This window comes from Corvus kubaryi, unplaced genomic scaffold, assembly GCF_017639235.1.
Source record: "Corvus kubaryi isolate FWS band 111438036 unplaced genomic scaffold, C.kubaryi_AGA036_p1.0 37354, whole genome shotgun sequence".
Lineage (NCBI taxonomy): Eukaryota > Metazoa > Chordata > Aves > Passeriformes > Corvidae > Corvus > Corvus kubaryi.
In genome coordinates, this window is record NW_024581116.1 from 3,318,832 (window position 1) to 3,338,042 (window position 19,211).

Consider the following 19,211-nt stretch of genomic DNA (forward strand, 5'->3'; position numbering starts at 1 on the left):
CTGCATGCAAAAAAGAAGCCTATGTGAGGCACTAGAAAACTTGAGTTGATGTTTACTGTAACCTAAGTATTGGAAACACACACTAATTCTAAAATATTATTTAGAAGTACCCTAAAAAGTACTAGTGGAAAAGCATTAAGATAAAAACACCACTATTCCAGAATAGATGGTATTCATAGACGCCAGAATCTCTGCTGTCCGATCATCCTCTTATATTCCTGCATATCCTAACCACCAGTAAATCACATCCGCACCATCTCCAACAAAGCTAAGAGGAGTAAAAGAGATTCTTGGAAAGAGCCAGCTAAAACTTGATGAGCACAGAAATCAGAAACTTCCTTCATGAAACACCCCCTTCACACACACACTACTTAAATTCTTAAAACAAAAATGCATTAGAAAGAGTATCATAATACTCATAGCACTGAAGGTACTGTCTTTATACGAAGTATTTTTCAGCTTTGCTATATAAATTTTTCATTCAAGAACTCCAAAGCAAACCCAGGACAATTTTACTCTTATTCTATAAAGTAATTAATAAATCTACATTTTCATCTTTAATAATATGCAAGTCAAATGGCTTTGAACTGTTTAATTTAAAAAAAATTAATTTCGTGAGGGACTGAATAAGCAAAATTTAATTATGGAAAACTCTATATGTAAAAGGGAGTCTCATTTTTCCCTTCAAAAAAATTAATAAAAAAACTGCATACTATGTAAGTCCCCCGATAAACAGGACATATTGCCGCTATATTTCTTAGTCTTCTAGTTTGTTGCACACTAGTAACAATTGAGTTGTACTGCTCATTTCTTGCACCATTAGTAGCAGCAACAATAAAAGCTGTATGTCGATATATTTTGCTGTGCTATAAGAGATCCTTCCTTTCTCTACTTTAAAATTCAAAGGATAAGATTGTTTTCTAGAATAGAAATCTATGCCACCACTTCCCAGGGCAGCCTGTTCCAGTGTTTGACCACCCTTTCTGTGAAGAAGCTTTTCCCAGTATCCAAAACCTCCCTGGGCACAACCTGAGGCTGTTTCCTCTTCTCCTATGGCTTTGTACACAAGAGAAGAGTCCGACCCCCACCTGGCTGCCCCTCCTGTCAGGGAGCTGTAAAGAGTGACATTTTCCCCCGCAAGCCTCCTCTCCTCCAGGCTGAGCCCCCCCAGCTGCTCCTCACCAGACTTGAGCTCCAGACCCCTCCCCAGCTCCATTCCCTTCTCTGGACACTCTCCAGCCCCTCAATGTCCTTCCTGGACTGAGGGGCCCAAAACTGAACACAGCACCCGAGGTGTGGCCCCAGCAGTGCTGAGCACAGGGGGAAAATCACTGCCCTGGTCCTGCTGGCCACACTGTTGCTGGTACAAGCCAGGTACCACTGGCCCTCTTGGCCACCTGGGCACAGCTGGCTCACATTCAGCTGCTGTTGACCAGCACCCCTAGGTCCTTTTCTACTGAGCAGCTTTTCAGCCACTCTGCCCCAGTCTGCAGCACTGCACGAGCTTATCGTGATTTAGGTACAGCACCCAGCACTTGAACGTGTTGAACCTCACACAACTGGCCTTGGTCAATTGATCCAGCCTGTCCAGATCCCTTTGTACAGCCTCCCTACCCCACCCAACTTGGTGTCATAAGTTTAATTTTTCTATTAATGCTTTCATGTAGATTATCAGACTTCAGTTCATCTTCAGGCAGATTCTAATTTAGTTCCCCATCCTGCAAGCACTTATGCACATGTGTAACTTGAATCACAAGTTTGCTCCCACTCAAGTCTGATTTTAATCACAGTTAGTTACACACAAGGCTAAAGTGTTGTCAGGATCCTGCCATAATCAGCAGTTACCAGAGTCATCTAACCTAAACACTCAAATTAGTGAACTTAGAAAAGAAAAAACAAGTTAAAACCCTCTGTAACATAGAAAGGTGCCAGTATTTATAGGAAAGCTCTGTATATCCATGGGAGTTAAGAGGAAGCTGCCATGGCATCCACCTTAGCAGAAACAGCCTAAAGATTTAGAAATGTATATGTATTTTGTTGTTCATCATTTGATTAGGACTAAGTATGCTTAATTTTAGTAGCTATATATTCATATCCAATACCACAGTACCAATATTCCTAAATAGAGAATTAACACTGTATTCATTAAAAAGTAACATTCAAAGTTTTTTTTTTTTAATTTAGAGTTTTTTAAAACTAATTACATCACTTGAAGCATATAAGTATTTTCTTTGAACATCCATAACAGACAATGTGCTTTATCCATGAGGTTCTGTTCTGCTAATTTATGAAGCATTCTCTCAAAATTCCCAAAAACCATGGGGTCAGTTCCACAGTTGCCTCCTCACAGCATAAGACCTGTGATTCATGCATGTCCTATTCTAGAGCAAAACCTCCTTTTGGTTCCTGCCCTCCAAGGGGACAAGAACAGTTTAATTAAAAAAACTTGAAGGGCTGTACATCTCAGTGGTTTGAGAGCTGAAAGCTTATCAGCTACTGCTTCACTAAAAACTTGGGTCTTCCTATTGCAACCAAGTGATTTAACTTTCAAATCAAGCAGGTGTACAGCATTTTCTTGACATAAAAAACCAACAGCTTGTCAGGCTTCATCAGACCCTTAACAATAATTACTTCCACAGCCCACATTTTGTTTGATGGTCTAGATAATTAACTTCTTTACACATCAAAGTCCCATCCTCCGTATGTTCTATTTCCTTTCTTCCGGACATTAAAAAAAAAAAAAAAAAAAGATCATTCAAAAGCAGAAGCACTCTCAAATCAATTTTCTTCAATAAGTACAGCTATCATGGAACTGAAAAGCCTACAGTGATCTTCAATGGGTCGATATACTGTATTTGTTTTAGCTCCAAACTGAAATGCAGCTGTTTGCCATATTCTACAAAATGAATTCAGATGTTCAGATTAGGTCACAGATTATTTCAATGTGCTGCATTTTAATCATGAACTCTAGCAAGAAGATAACTTCTGATTAACACTATTTGGACTGGTAATTATGAGTTCTTACCCAAGTAGGTCCAGTTTTTATAAATTCTCTTCTCATCAGTAAAACATTGCAATCAAATGTATAGTAAAAAACACACATTAAAAGGTATATATTATCACATATAAATGTTTAAAAGCATCTACTGTAATCTCTATGTCTTTTACATTGAAGAGTCATAACAGAAAACACTTGTGCCATATGAATCAGCAGAACAAAAGTTATCAGTTGAGGGAAACAAATTTTAAGTCACTTTTTATCAAGTTTAGGTCCATCTCTCTCACCACAGTAATATACCTGGGCAGATTTCTGTTTCATAACCCATAACCCTCCTTCATATCCATATCCATTCTGAAATTACCAAGCAATATTAACTTACACTGACTTTTCTAAAATCAGTAAGTGATCTGTATAACCCACGTATTTATTCAAGATCCAGCTGAGAGACATAAAAATTGGAATTCCACTGCCCCTAAAACTTGAATTTGATAGAAGGGTTATACACTTAGGCAATATCCCATACTATATTTAAATACAAATATATATATATATATAAAATCATATCCCAGAATGGTTTGTCTTAGAGGGTATCTTAAAACTCATCTCAGTCCAATCCCCTGCCAGGTGCAGGGACACTTTCCATCAGACCAGCTTGCTGAGGGCCCCATCCAAGCTGGCCATGAACACTTCCAGGGGTAGGGCTGACACAGCTCCTCTGTTCCAGTGCCTCACCACCCTCACAGCAAAGAGCTTCTTCTCTTTATCTAATCTAAATCTCCCTGCTTTCAGCTTAAAGCCATTCCCCCTAGTCCCATCACTGCACACCCTCTCCAGCTCTCTTGGAGCCCCTCTAGGTACTGGAAGGTGCTGTGAGATCTCCCCTTCTCCAGGCTGAATAACAGAGACTCAGTCAAGGCTTTTGAAATACTACTCAGATACTTTCACCAATCCCCACTGCTGAAATGTCATACGAAGATCTAGGAGAAAGATGCATCCAAACAGTCACTACGGAACAGTCCTCTAACAGACTGCCTGACAGCTGATCTAAACTCACTCAGGAAGAGCAAATGTTAATAGTAATACAATTTTCACTTCACCAAAAGTAAAAAAAATACATAAGTCTGCACTAGGTTAGTTTAAAACAAAAGTGGATTCGCAGAGATTTTATCTGATGTCTCTGTTATACACTAAAGAAGGTGCAGGATTACCAAAAAATGGCAGTGTCCCTGCAAAACCTTTTACACTTAACACAGAGAAGTTACCATTACAATGATTTAATTCATCAAGCATACATTTAACGTGGTTATCACATCAATCTTTTCATAAATACATTTTGCATATAACCTGAAACCATGCAAAAATTTAAAGACTGACAAATTTTCATTTATATAAACTCAAACAAAACAGGAAGAAAAGCCAATATAACTATGAATTAACACAAAATTAAAATTAATCCTTTTGTTTTCACACCCTCTGTTTCAGAGTAATTAGATTAACTAGTCTGTTACCGCTGAGTATTTCATGGCCTCACCAGTGACAAGAGGGTATATGATAAGTCTTTTAGGACTGGAGATGTAAGAACTTAATTAACTACAGGAAATAACATATTTTTGTTACTGAACTTCTTTTAAAAAACAAAAACACACCCATAACCCTGCTGAACACATGCAAGACTGGCTTTCTGAGTGTATGCTCAAAACTATGAAAAATAAGAGAAAGTTAAAAAAAACCCCAATATCCCATAACCAAATGCAAGAGTACATATATTGTTTTGCTTATCACCCACTCTACCAGTAGCACACAATAACTGAAAATTAAAACACTAAGCGTGAAGTCCTTAAGTACTCTTGAGCTGTTCAAGCAGGCTGGAACTAGAAACACTCTAAAGGGTCTCAGATAAGCACAGTGCATGCGTGATCTAGGATTTATAACAAAATAATGACTGATAGTATAAAATGAAATTATCATCCTCTAACCTGTTCAGGTCAAAAACTATCAGCTTTTTGGGCCACAATTAAGAAATGTTTTGGTTTACAGGAAATAGGATGAATAACTTCCATATTCTCTAAGCACAGCATCTTAAAAAGCCAAGCAGATAAAGCAAAGGCACAAACTTTCAGGGAACAGTCAGACCAAATACAGGATTAGAAGCAATCTGTGAGCAGGCAGTGACACATCTGCACTGGGTCTGCACACAAGAATATTGTTCAAAGCTCAGGCTGCCATCTCAGCTTTCTTTCATTTTTAATTAATTAACAAAGTATCACAAATACTTCGCAGAATGCAGGCACTGTTCATTCTAAGAATAACACATTACATCTGCTGCTGCTGCTGCTTCCATTTATTACTTGATAGACCAGATTCTTAGGATAGTTTTATTTTAAACTGAATACCAGAAAGAAAAATTCATCTTATAGCTGTCAATGCACAGCCCAGCTTTCACCACCCACACAAATAAGCATCTCATCTTTAACCATGACACTCTCTTGGAACAGAACATGCTTAGAAAGCCCACACGAATACAAGGAATACAACTGAACATCATTTCCCCCGTCCGTTTAAAAGGCAATTCAGTCATTCATTCCCATGTAGAAGTTAGAGAAGAAACATGCATGGCTGATAACAGGTAAAACAAATTTTCTAATACATATAGGTGTAGATTTTCATCCAAAGAATAACATGCATCCTAATGATTTTATCTTTAGAACTGTCCTGTTCAACATCTCGGAAGATAAAATAATCCTTCACGTTCATTTCTGCATCTCATAGAGTATCTTTGTGCATTACTTTTACTGAAGACCTTACATGAAAGCAGTAAACAAGCACAACTCTCTCAATGACTTAGCAAGGAAAGAAAAGTCACTAAAGCAACCTCAGACTAAAACAAAACCTTCTGACTCCACTGTGTACTCGAAATGACTCTGCATGTCCTCATACTTGAAGCTATTATTTGTCCATTCCCAAGTTAGACATGACAGTTACTTTAAGCCTCTTCTGAACCAGACCAATACTCCAGAATGGTCTGGACTACTGAAAGAATACTAATATACAGATGTGACTGTTTGATCTGAGACTGGAAAATATAGAGAATAATTTTACACAAGAGCTCTGCCTCCCCATCTGGAGGTGTTCACAAACACTTGTCAGAGTTTCCAACTCCAGTCTAATCAGAGCTCTGTCCTTCCCTAACCCCAGCCTTTGTTTTTAACATGGAAGCAGGCAAAATGAATCTAATATATACACCCTCCTCCCTCTGGACTGAATGCACACACTCTTTTGCAGAGCTTTGTGCCACAGTGGCCATTAACAGCACTGCAAATTAAGCACAAATTATTTTTTCCTTCCTTCCTAAAAATACTTTAAGAAAACAGTGTAAAGACCAAACAACCCAAAACTAACAGAAAAGTTTCCACAGCTTTCAGAATCTGACTCTGAATTTATTTCAACTAGCAATTGTTTTTTCTTAATACATTAGAATTACAAACCTTCCACACCAATTATTTAATAATTATATAGAGATGCAAGTCCATGGCCATAACCTTCCTGTGGGAACCACTGACAATTTTCAGTGAAGAAAACACAAGGTGTGCTCACAGGTCTGGTGATAAAAAAAAAAAATTTCCAAGTCATCAGGAACTTGCATGCTTGATTCCAGCATGCAAGGATGAACAGGCCCCAAATTGTGACTTGCTCAGTATTTTGCTTTTTCTGATGAGTAAAGCATTCCTGTATTAATATGCAGAGGTCAGGTTAGCTCTGTCAATATATTTTACTGCTCACTGGCCAGCAAGCAACTCCATTAGTGAGTATGGGTCCCGGTTTGCCTTTAGTTCTATTCAAAGTAAATTAAAATTTAAGGGTTTACTAACAGAAACACAGATTTTCTGTGAAGCATAACCAAGTTATCGTTAGCTTTAAACTGTATTTTCCTTGCATTTCTGTCTCTAAACCTTCACCTGCCTTCGTCTCCTTTCAAAATGGCATCTTTCCCAACCTACCACACTGATTACATCAACCCTTCTCCTCTCATATCACCCTGAGCTGTGTTTGATTCACTATTTGAAATACAATTAAAATCATTTCATAATATAGTTACACCCTGACCTTAATTGAATATTCTGGCATATCAGGAATACCATCAAGTTATGGCATCAACATATGTATCTAAAATTCCTCATCAAAAATGAGTGGCCAAATACATAGCTAAGATTATAAAAAAATTCTCCAATTCTTGTTGTGGGGCTGTTACTCTTTCAGAAATCAGTGCTTGCCACCATAAGTACAAATTCTCTGGAGGAGAAAAAGGCTACTTCTATTGTTGTTCATCTACGCAACACCCTAATACACGGAAAACTACAGCAAAAACAGCCATGGCCTTAATATAAGGTAGAAGCATGAATATTAGCTATTTAGAAGTAGGTCTAACAGTATATCAGTAACATTCAGATCTTTTCAGAGATCTCATAGTCACAGATTATATCCAGTAAGTTCCTGCTAAAATGCATTCTAGTTTACTCAAAAATACGCATTTCTCCCAGGTATACCTCAGTACTGGGCTTAACTCTTGCCAGCATCTCTCAGGCAAATCAGAACAATTATCAGTAGAGATCGTCAGTGCTAAGTGCTTTTAAAAATCATATGCCTGAGTGGCATTTCAAGTAAACAAGCTTACATTTCAGCAAAGTCTATTGGAAATCACCTCTTCCAAACAAACTCTTGGCCTCTTTTTTCCATTACTGCTACTTCTGTGATGGTTTAAGGAGCTGGGTGAACTAGAAACTTTGCAGCTGACTCTGCAAAAGTCTGATTGCAATCAAACACAATACTTCAAACACATGCAAAATACAGGGGTAAAGAGAGACAAAGACTATTTATAAATAGACATTTCACCTGTGATAGCTTGCAAAAGAACACTTACTAAGATTACTTAAAATTAATAACGACTCCACGTAACACTACAAATACCAAGTATCTGAAACACAGACTGCAGATCAACTCAATACCATTTTCAGTACCTCTGACAGGCAGGTTTTTTGATCAGCTCCAGATAAGCTTGTAACTGAGTCACCACTGCCTGGCTCCATGAGAACATAGGCCTACCTAATTTCCTTTTCTTTACATGCTTGTGTATCTACACATTTGGCTATTTCACAATTGCAACAAGAGCATTAACTCAATTTGTTTCTATGGTATAATTACACTGCCTGGGTTTGGCCTCATGCCTTAGAACACCCTTGCAGTGATGACCTAGAAAGACACTGTCTAGCTGGTCTCACTGCTGGAGGGTATCACATCAGAAGAGCAGTAACAACATGAACAATGTTCACTGTTGTTCTACGCTGTTATATGTAGGCAATTCTTAAAACGCTTGTAGCTTGCTAAATTACAGCTTGCTTATGCTGACAAGTTACTAATTGACTAATCAACTCTGAAACAGCTCCATCCTGTGCTACCCAGAACTGAGCCTAGGAGAGTAATTCTGCTGGTTATGACAGTCAGAGGCTCTAAAGACTACAGAATCCTGTGAAACCTTAAGTAATATCTTCAAATCGATTGATTCAAAAATCACAAGTTAAATGTCACTAAATGATTTCTTGTTTACTTCTCAGAGACACAACTTTTAGTTTTTCCTCCTGCTGTTTTAGTATATTAGGGTTAAGACCTCAAACTTTTCTTCAGAATCATCGCAGCTAAGAAGCTCTGTATCCAACTTTTTCAAACTTTCACAAGCAGAGATAAGGCTTTCAAAAAAACATAAATTTATCCTGTTACAGTTGGAAAAGCTACTTTTACCATCAACATTCCCTCCTACACAGCAACAATACACAGGATAGAAAGGCACCAAAATAAAACAAATGTGATTTGTATATTAGTAACATGCAAATAGGAGCCTGTGTAAAGTCCACCAAAGTTAACAAAAGGACTGACACTGCTTTCCATACCACTTGGATCTGGCCAACAGTGAAGAAAGATATGCAAAAAGGGAGAGAGGGTGGGTGCATCCTGCCAAGTAAGCACGGCTGCCTTAAGCCAAAGGGAAAGCGAGGCCTGTACCAAGAAAGAGAATGATGTGGGAGTTACATCAAAGACTTCAAAAGAAAATTTTAGCATAACACCAACACGGCTGTAAACCTTGAAACACATTCACTTGTAGGAAATCAAATGTCTCACAATAAATCATTAACACTAATACCATACAGCAAACCTGCATTGTCTGCAACATCAGGTTCCTGCTCCCATTTCACAAACACAGTAATAGATATTTTGCATGTATACGTACTTTGCAGTCATTGACTGCAAAACATCCATTTGTGTAATTTCTAGGAACTTAGAAGCAGTCGATCTGTACACAGGAAGTATAAAAATATTCTAAGTGGAAAAATCACTGACAGCTAACACAGAGAAACATTATTCTGGACTGTCAGTCCTTGGCTTTTAGCATTTACTAGAAATTTCTGTAAGGATTAATACTTTCTATAAGGAACACTATAGACCTTATGTGAACATTCTAGCATATCAGGAATTACATCAACTTAGGGTATCGATGTATGTATCTAAAATTTCTCATCAAGGAAGAGCAGCCAAATGCATAGGATTCCAGCTAGGGAATATCACAGGATTCCAGTTAGGGAATCACCACACCTGTTCGGGCAAAATAAATTAAATCCCTTTCCTCCAGAGGAAATTTACAAACTAGTCACATTTCACAACATCAGAGTGACACGAAGAAATTAACAACACCCAGCAGTACACAGTGTACTGCAGGCCAAAGCCTGGACGCTGTCACGTAATTTTAAAGAATATTTTTAAAAAATTAAAGATTTAAAAAAAAAAAAAAAGGAAGAAGTCCTAGGAACACCGTCTAGATTAGTTGCGAGACGACAAAACGAACAGGGCAGGGTCCAATGTAACACTGAAGGCCACCAGCAAACCCCGCGCCCCCGGGCCCCCCCGCGCCCCCGCCCCGCAGGTACCGCGGGCAGGAGCCGCCCCGTTAACGCTCCTGAAGGCCCCAACAACCAGCAGCCTCAGTAAGTTAATTAATAGCAACACACTCTCTAATTGCGTGCCCTCTCTGGTGACTCACTCAAAGGCTCACCCCTGGGGATGGATGGATGGATGGATGGATGAGGAGGAGGATGAGGAGGAGGAGGAGGCTGAGATGTGCAGGGGAGGAAGGATGGAAGGAGGGTGGGAGCAGCTTGTGGTGCCCGGTCCCCCCACCCCGTGTGCGGACAGCCGAGAGGGAAAAGCGAGGGGCAGGCACTGAACCTCGGTCCTTCCCCTCCACGCGCTGCCTGGACCGAGGCGAGAAACGAGGGGGACGGAAAAGCGGCGGCAGCTTCGCGCTGTTCCCCCACCCGCCACCGCCGCCACGGCCGCTGAGGGAGGGGGGGTAAAATGGCGCCGCCCGCGCCGGGGAGGAGCCGGTTCCGCCACAGCGGCCGCCCCGCAGATGGAGGCGGGGGAGGCGGCACCTCCCAGGGCGCGGGGAGGAGCCGGGGCCGGGCGGAGCTGCCGCCGCTTCTCCCGCCTCCCGCCTCTCGCCTCCCGCCGCCGCCGCGCCCCTCGGCTCGCCGCTCGCAGAATCGCCAGGGGTTAATGAGTGTGAATGTCTCAAAGGCGGTTGCGAGGAGGATGGTGCCAGGTTCTTTACACTGGTGCCCAGCGACAGGACGAGGAGCAGTGGCCATGAAATGAAACACAATAAGTTCCACCTAAACATGAGGAAGAACTTCTTTACGTTGAGGGTGGCAGAGCACTGGAGCAGGCTGCCCAGGGATTTTGTAGATTGTCCCTATCTGGAGACATTCCAAACCCACCTGGACGCGTCCCTGTGTCACCTGCTCCAGGTGATCCTGCCTTGGCAGAGGGGTTGGACTGGATGGTCTCCAAAGGTCGCTTCTAACCCTAACAGTTCTGGGATTCTGTGAACCACACAATCAATTAGGTTGGAAAAGACCTCTGATACTGTCGAGTCCAACCTATGTCCAGTCACCACCTTGTCAGCCAGACCGTGTCCCTCAATGCCACATCCAGTCTTAAATACCTCTAGGGATGCTGTTGAAGGCACTGCCTGATGGGCCATCGCCACCTTTTCCTTCCCCCTCAGTGCCAGGCGTTGCTGAAGGGCAGCGAGAAGGGGCCCCAGGGCTGCTATGAGTCCAAAAAGCCAGGGGATTTTGGGGAGTGACAGCTGCATCCCCTGGCAGCAGGGAGGTGTGGGTGTACACAGGTGTCTGGCCTCAGTACAGGTGCCAGCACTCCCTCATCTCTGCAGCCACAGCCTTGTACAGGTGTTCAAAACCAACACAGTGCAAGCAACAGCAACCTGTGTTTGTCTTTACCCTTGGAAATACCGGTGGATCCTTACTACAGCAGTATCCAGTTGTACTACTTCAACCATGACTGATGCCAGGGAGGTTTAGGCTGGACATTAGGAAGCATCTCGTTACTGAGAGGGTGGTCAGACACTGAAACAGGCTTATGGAGAGGTGGTTGATGCTCTGCCTCTCTAAGTGTATAAGAGGCATTGGGGCAATGTCATTATGCTTTAACTTCGGTCGTGCTTTAACTTTGGGTCAGCCCTGACATGGTCAGGCAGTTGGACTGGATGATTGTTGTAAGTCTCTTTCAGCTGAAATATTCTGTTCTTTGCTGTGCTGATTCAGTGCACTGGCATGGTTACATACCCATGTTTTCCTCTGATTCCTGGCAATGGTGGCTTTCCTCTTCCTAAATCCTGCCAACTCATCAGGTTGATGGGGAAGGACATGACTAGGCAAGTCATTGGAGCATTAACCCACCTTTCCTTTCTTTTAATGCTTCCTTTCTCCTTTCAACCTTTTCTTCCTTGGACACCTCCTAACAGTAGTTTTCTGTGAGTTTAGTTCGGTCGTTCCGCTCATCACATGCAGATTTGTTAGGAGACAGGCTGATGTGTGCCATGCTATAAAGTGGAACTAATAAATGGGACCAACCAATGGTAAATGGAGTAACAATTAGTGCTTTCAAAAAAATCTTACTTTTCTCAAAAGTTTGTGGGGTGTATAACTTCAAAAGTTATGCTCTGTCTTTTACTTTGCCCTCCTTAGTCCCTTTTTAATTCAAATTCCTGCCTACACACCAAGCAGGATTCGTATCATTTTACAAGGATTCATTCTAAGAAACTGACAGCTTAGAGACTTTGTAATTTTATGTAAATCTCTGCATTTTACTTCTTTGGGGGTCTGGATAAGAAAAGGAGGAAGAAGAAAGCTCTGGCAACCACTGCAATAATCTTAACACTCTAGGGGCCATCTGAATTCCAGTTTATTAGAAAGTCATCTTATTTTCTTTTTCCCACAGCTGACTTCTGCTGCCCTTACTTTTTTTTTTTTTTGGCTACCACTCACTCCCCGTCCTTTTTGCTACTTCATATAAACACTCTGTCAGTCCCTTCTGCATTGCTTCCTCCCTGTTCCCACCTCCCACATCAGCCTCAGAAAGACGAGGTGATTCTGTGACTCGCTGACGAGTGCTGCCAGCCCTTCTCCCTTCTGCTGCTGCTGCTTATGATTATGAAAGTAAAGCTGATACCAGCCCAAGCACTGACAGCAACAGGGCAAAACACCAAGATATTATCCTGGAGAATGAGAGGCCTCATGCTGCTGATTCTTGCCTGCACAGCAAAGTCTTAAGTCATTGCTGCGAGGAGGATGGCCTGAACTGTTGCTTCCTGTTACCCATTTTAAAATATCTGGGCAACCCCAGTCAAAGCAGGATTATTGATAAGCATTTTCCTGGCCAAAAGAAGAATCAAAACATTCCGTCAAGTTATGAAAGGTACTGCAGAACAACTCAAGGCGCGTCAAGTTTTTAGCCAAAGTCTGTGATTTGTCAAAACCTTACATTAAACTGAGGGAGGCAAGGCAGCATACTGCTGACATTTCTATGCGTATCTTTATATATCTCAGAATTGGTAGGACAGACTAATATAAAAATGTAGAAAAAATAGAGAAATTACTATGCCAGTTCCATATGGTAATTTTAATACAGGAATTACTGGGATAATATGGTTAAGCATGTCCAGTGTGAGCTACATAACTTCCAGGAGCTTGGATAGAGGCAGTGTGACTTGGTAAGTGCCTGAAAAGCACTGACAGAAACATTTCCTGACAAATTGTGTTGCTGTGCAGAACCCTTTAGCCTGCAGTGAAAGGTTACCAGTTCATAAGGGATTGAAGTTCCTGCCCAGTGATGATCTGGGTTGATGAGAGAACATTCCTCCCCCCCTCCCCCGTTGCCACTTCTATAGGTGATAACTCTTGGCAGAATAATTGAACAAGACAGATACCTATTGGCTATGAAATCTGAAGTCAAAACAAGAAAATCTGCTAGAAGACAGGAGGAAAGAGCACTGAGGTGTCCCTTCTAGCACTGTGCCTTTGTCTAGCTGGTAAAAGTGCAGAGGCTGCTTCCTGCTTGAGTCTGTATTCTCACAATACTTGCAAAGAGGGAAAAAAAACACGATCAAGTTTTTGTTATGTATTATACAGAACCAAAAAAGGTCACATACAAAATTGTTTCCCTTTCTCAGGTCACCTTTCAGATCATGAGGTCATTATGAACTGTCTCAGCACTTTTACAAACTGGAGTCTGCTCAAACCATAATGCTTACAAAGTTTCACTTTGAATAGGCCTGATTTTCTCTGTCATTTGTTTTCACTTTTTATTTCTCTGCAGAACATAAAAAGTCAGAAAACGATTTTATTTTCCCCCTACATAGCATATAATTTACATCAAACATCCCAGGAGGTCAGTACCACTGGGGTGTCATTTAAATACAATGAATATAAAGTAATGAAGTTCTTGCTGGAGTGGATGGCCACAATTCTCGGAGAGAGAGAGAGTTTCCAAAGCATGTGGAGAAAACACAACGGGAGACTGAGTGAATTCATCACACCACAAAAATGTCTCCATCCTGTCGACAAAGTCATTAAAGGAAAATGAACCATTGTTACTCTAGACGCTTGCATTCCTTCGGCATAATAACCTCAGTATAGAAGCATTGGGGCAAAGAGAATTTGCACACACAGGAGAAAAAAAATTCAATCTATTAAAAAAAAAAAAAAAATTCCAGATTATGTAATGAAAGAAATCCTCCATGTTCCAAAGAGGAGACGGAGCCTCTGCAGAAGCCACAACTAATAAGGAACCTTATGCAGTGGTACAGGGCGGTTTCTTTTCCTCCTGCCAACAAGTCAAAGTAAATGCCAACCCAGACAATTTTTTTCAGATAACCCACAAATTATGTTCTTCTTTAATTACACGGATGTTTCTACCCTGTGTTGATCCATAGCCATCCTGGTTTTTAAGATCCCTTGTTGAGATTTCCCCAGTACCATTTCCTTTTTCATATTCATTTACTTCCAATAGTTTTTTCAGTCGCCATTAAAGCAATCTGTGAGGAATGCAGGGATTAGAAAAGTTTGCTGTGTTCATTTTTATTTATTTTTTTGGCAAAGGATGTCCAAATAAGAGAAACTGTCACATGCCTACAGTAAAGCATAACATATACCAGTTTATGAAAATAGATTGTACTTCTGTGGATCTCCCTCAAGGAAATACCACTTTAAAGCAAACCACCGTGCAATCCCTGGTCAAAAAAAGTGGCATTAGAGACCTGCAGCAGAAATCTCTCCCTTTATTATAAATTATTCCATGGTGTGGCAAAGGCCTCTTCACTGTACTAATCAAAACAGAAACATGCTAATTAAATTACTACTTTTAATTGTCAAAACCATATAGGAATGTAAGGGATAGATTACTTTTTTTTTTTTTTAAATACAAAAGGACTGCCTTGATTTAAGCAAACACTGAAAGGGAAATCTTTATTTATTTTTAGTAACTGTATGGAAACAGGGAGCCTACTAAAAAGTGAGCAGAGCTACTGAGGAAACACATGCCAGCAAACACCAACTCATGCCTGTTAATTACAACAAATATGCTCACAGACAACAGCAAGAATGCTATTTATCCATCATTTACAGACACTGAAGCTCAGGGAAAGGAATTGGCTTGCTGGCCAATGTCCCAATTAATTGGGCGTGCTATTTATTAGGGTGTTGATTAAGGTGTACTCTGCAATATAATAGTTGAGTATGAAGTTGCCAACTCTTATTCACTCCTGGCTCGTGGGGATGAAAGCAGGAGAGTAGACTAGCACAATATGAAAATAATTATGTATTCCATGCCAAAATGGATTTGAGGCAATTCCAATGCCTGAAAATTAAAGACCTGGAGAGACAGAATTAGGTAGCAGCGTGATCTTGAGGACAGAACTCTGTGTTGTGTAATCCAGCTGTGACCAAGACCTTTGATCTGTAGTAGCCATTTTGCAGGTGTATTAACACTCCTCTCAGAAGCCAGCCCCGTAGGCACACCCTTAAGTAAGCAGCATATTAAAGCAGCAGAATTAAATATAAAACAAGATAAAAGCAGAGTTTTGTTTCTGACTGATCTGAATCAATGCACTTGAAGAAAAACTACTTTAGAGGGACCCTTTTTGCAGCCACTCCTCCAGCCTGGCCAATCAGCTGCCCTAAATGAGACTGTACCTTAAATAGTGCTTATTTGCTGTGCCCTTTTCAAAACCATGGCTTTCACAAATGAGGCTGGGAGTTTCCACACAAATCAAGGAAGCTTATGCTAATAATTGTGTATGTTATCTGAAGTAATGCTTGAGGTTTGATCTCAACCAAGATAACGACCAGAGCAAACCAAAATCACGATTTGTAGCAGCAAAGAATTTTTTGGTCCTGGATCACTCTTAACTCACCTTGTTAGTGCTGAGGCAAGACCTGGGTAGAAGGCCCAGCTGGCCATGACTGTTAATGAATTTAACAAGTCCACAGATGTTTTTGTTCTTACCTTCTTCCCGCAAGGGTCATGGCATTTTGGCATCATCATGCATTGCACCTCTATAGCCAGAGATATTCAAGGGTGACTTCTATGGTTAGAGAACTCCAGACAAAAGGCTCTAAAAACAGAAAATGAGCTTTGGTGCAGAGTCTTTCTTATAAATCTGACTGTGCCCAAAAATCCATGCAGCTTTGAAAAGAGCACTCTGGCAGTATGCTGGATATCCTTGTCACCTATAGATGAGAGCAGTAAAGAGCAGACAAAGCTCCAATTCTCCCAAGCAATCTAAAGAGCCAGCACTTAGTAGCCAGAGACTCCTCTAGATAAGGGGCAGGTAGCAGTGTTCGCTAAATGTCCAGATGGATCTCAAGGAACTCTCTGAAGCACAACATAAAGAGAGACTCACCACCCCTGTAATCACACCTGCCCATCACTCTGGCTGACCTGCCTGCCAGCATTTCACTGAAACTGCTGTACTGCACAAAATGCACAACCAGAGTAGCTTAAGCCTGACTGAACTGGAAGCGTAGTGATCACACTAAAACCGGGATGTATTCTGGCAGCTACAATATCAGGAGTAGGTTTCAATGGAAGCCCATGGTCAATGCTGGCAAGAAAGCAGTTCCTCCAAAAGCAGACATCTATGTTTGTCCATTAGATTTGCTCTGTAGAAGCCACTGACTGCATTTGTGAGGGCTGCACTCAGTTATCCATGTCAAGTCCTCTGAGCTATGTTGTCTCCCTCCACTTGCCTTTCCAAAGCACCTCACACAGGTCCTGACTCAGATGTGCCAGCTCCGTGGTGATTTTTTAGGTAGCCCAAGGCAGCTGTTATGGCATTAGAAGCTTAATTTTAGGCAAGTGAATTGAGCCTTAGGTCACTATTGAGTACCATGGGAGCTTAAATAGCTAGTATAAATATAAACAGTTACTTTTAGACAACCAAATTTAGGTGTCTGAACCTGGAACTCAGCTCTCCTCTAGCTGTCATTTGTCCAAGGAAAACAGCAGTTACATATAGTTACTTTTCACTTATATTAGATATACAAATTGGAGCATTATGGTGCTAGAGGAAAATTTGCAGGTTTCAGAATCCTTCATAGCAAAAACCCATCTGGGTCATTTGCCATGGAGAACAGGTGGGATCCTCAGGATCCTCATTTCCAAATTACATGGTTAGATTATTTTGGATTCCAGTTATAAACCTTTGGAAGATAAGTGAGAATTAGCCAGAACACTGAGCTTTCCTCTGCAGAAAAAATATAAACAGAGGACATTAGTTCTTTCTGGATTGCATAGTCATATAATGAAAGTTTCCAGAATCAGTCCATTCAAAACAGTACTTTCCTGAGATGTAGGAATAGCACCAGCAATTTGCATCAAATTACTACTGGACTGCAGAATAAATAACATCAGCCACAGGTTGCTAAAGATTTAATTTCCTTAATGTTCTGAAGCAAATTAATGTTATTTGACCATGCTGAGCAGGTAGAATACTGAGTTTATGGTTCTCTAACACTTCTTATTTCTCAGGGTGGGTGCCCAGTGGTGGTAACCTGTGTACATTAGATACGAGATACAAATATATCAGAGAAGATTTTTTTTTTTTCTCTGAATAAATATTTAAATATTTAGGGCCAAATTCCACTGCTAAACATATGAACACAGCTCTCTTTGAGCTCATTGGACTGGTGCATGTGTATCTAAGGGCAGAACTTGGCCCTTAGGTTTTAGATTTTAGCACCAAGCTTCCAATGTAAAATAACGTGTGATCTGTAACACACAGGAAAGCAGCAAGACCTGGTTTTAAAGGAAGGGTACAATTACATATTTCCATCTTTCTTTTGGATAAGAAGTACTGCTTTCAACAGTGGTCCAGAGAATATTCTTACCTCTTGCCTAGTCAGTCTTCCTTTTGTATAAGGTGCTTCTCTGGCAGCTTTGGTCATTCCTGTAGCTGAGAACCAGAGCAGGATACTTTTTTATTTCTTCACAGCTTCTCTCCAATTTCCATTCTGCCAGTGTCAACTTAGTATCATGATAGAAAATACAGAGCCATTTTAAAATACATTTACACTAATGATTTAGATATGGATTTTGAATTATATAAAAGTCAGGATGTTGATGTTGAACTATAGGCAGTGTGTTCAGATCAGCCAAAAGACATACCCAGTCAACCTTTCCAAGGATCCAGTATTACAGCTGGGATCAGCTAAAGCATTTTTACTAGGAAATGTCTGCAAATTGCCAATACAGAGCTCTTGAATCTGGAGAGATTCTTTCCCGATGCTTGCTACCGCTCTTATCCCTCCCTTTAAAAGTATTTGTAAAGTGTTTAGATTTTTTAGTATCCATTTTATTTTTTAAGGCTCACATTCACCTAACATCCAGGGCCGGAAAAGGCATGGAATGACTGCATGGTACTCAAGCAATATTGTGTGACTGGATATGCGGCGTGATAGAAACCTGTACCAATGCCAAAATAAAAAAAAAAGAGACAATGACCAAAAAAAAAAAATCTCAAAAAAAAGAAAAAATCCCCCAAGTATAAGTGTAGTGATTGACCCCTCTAAAATTCCTCCAGGGTTTCAAAATTCCTCAAAAATTGCTCTCTCCAATCTAATATAGTTCTGGATTTTATCGTTATCAAAAAATAGTCAGACTGTTATCAACTCTGTGAGCCTACTGAACAGTTCATATATTTTAATGGGTTTTGTGAGAGCCAGGATCTTGTTGGGAATTAAAGTTTTTGAGGGATAGAAGGCTTTTGGAAGATTTCTTATGAAGTCCACCGTCTACCTTTGATTCCTTTTCTGTGGTAATGTGCTAATGCTAATGGCATCCAGCACAGCAGAGAAAGATCTTGCACAGTTTTAAAGTTTTACAGATGCAATTATAAGTGAAAGTGGACTACTAGCTTCCTCCAGTCTTTTTAAAATCCTGCACAGATAGACAGACAGACAGACAGATTAAACATTAATCCTTCTAAAAATGTTGTTCTATTTGTGGCCAAAATAGTATTTTATGGCATTTATTGCAAAGGTCAACTAGAAGTTGTTCTGTACAAATAGCATTTTCTTTTATCCATTTGAAAAATAACTTCTGCTTCAGTTTCCTTCCTCATATGCCAGCTTATTCTTTGCGTAATTGCAAAATAAATAACATAGAAAAAGAAAATCTCTGCTACCATCCACTTCTTTTATGATGTTTCCATGGAACTGGTCAATTATTAATGAACATCTAAGAGGTAAAGATACCCAACCCAGTTGGGTTTGGCAAAAAAATTTCTTATATTTTTTCACATGGG

The 19,211-nt window shown here is 40.4% G+C and overlaps 2 protein-coding genes across 10 annotated transcripts in view; one reads left to right on the forward strand and one right to left on the reverse strand.

Moving 5' to 3' along the window:
• SUPT3H (SPT3 homolog, SAGA and STAGA complex component) overlaps window positions 1–10,468 on the reverse strand; it is a 255,558-nt gene extending 245,090 nt beyond the window's left edge. Inside the window, exon 1 of one of the 4 annotated variants that reach the window (XM_042032809.1) lies at window positions 10,274–10,468. The gene's annotated coding sequence lies outside the window, so the exon portion shown is untranslated. Of the gene's footprint in view, window positions 1–10,056 lie in introns of all 4 variants that reach the window. The other 3 variants (XM_042032808.1, XM_042032807.1, XM_042032806.1) reach the window with 3 other exon arrangements.
• RUNX2 (RUNX family transcription factor 2) overlaps window positions 1–19,211 on the forward strand; it is a 215,683-nt gene that overhangs the window by 29,846 nt on the left and 166,626 nt on the right. The window lies entirely within an intron of this gene.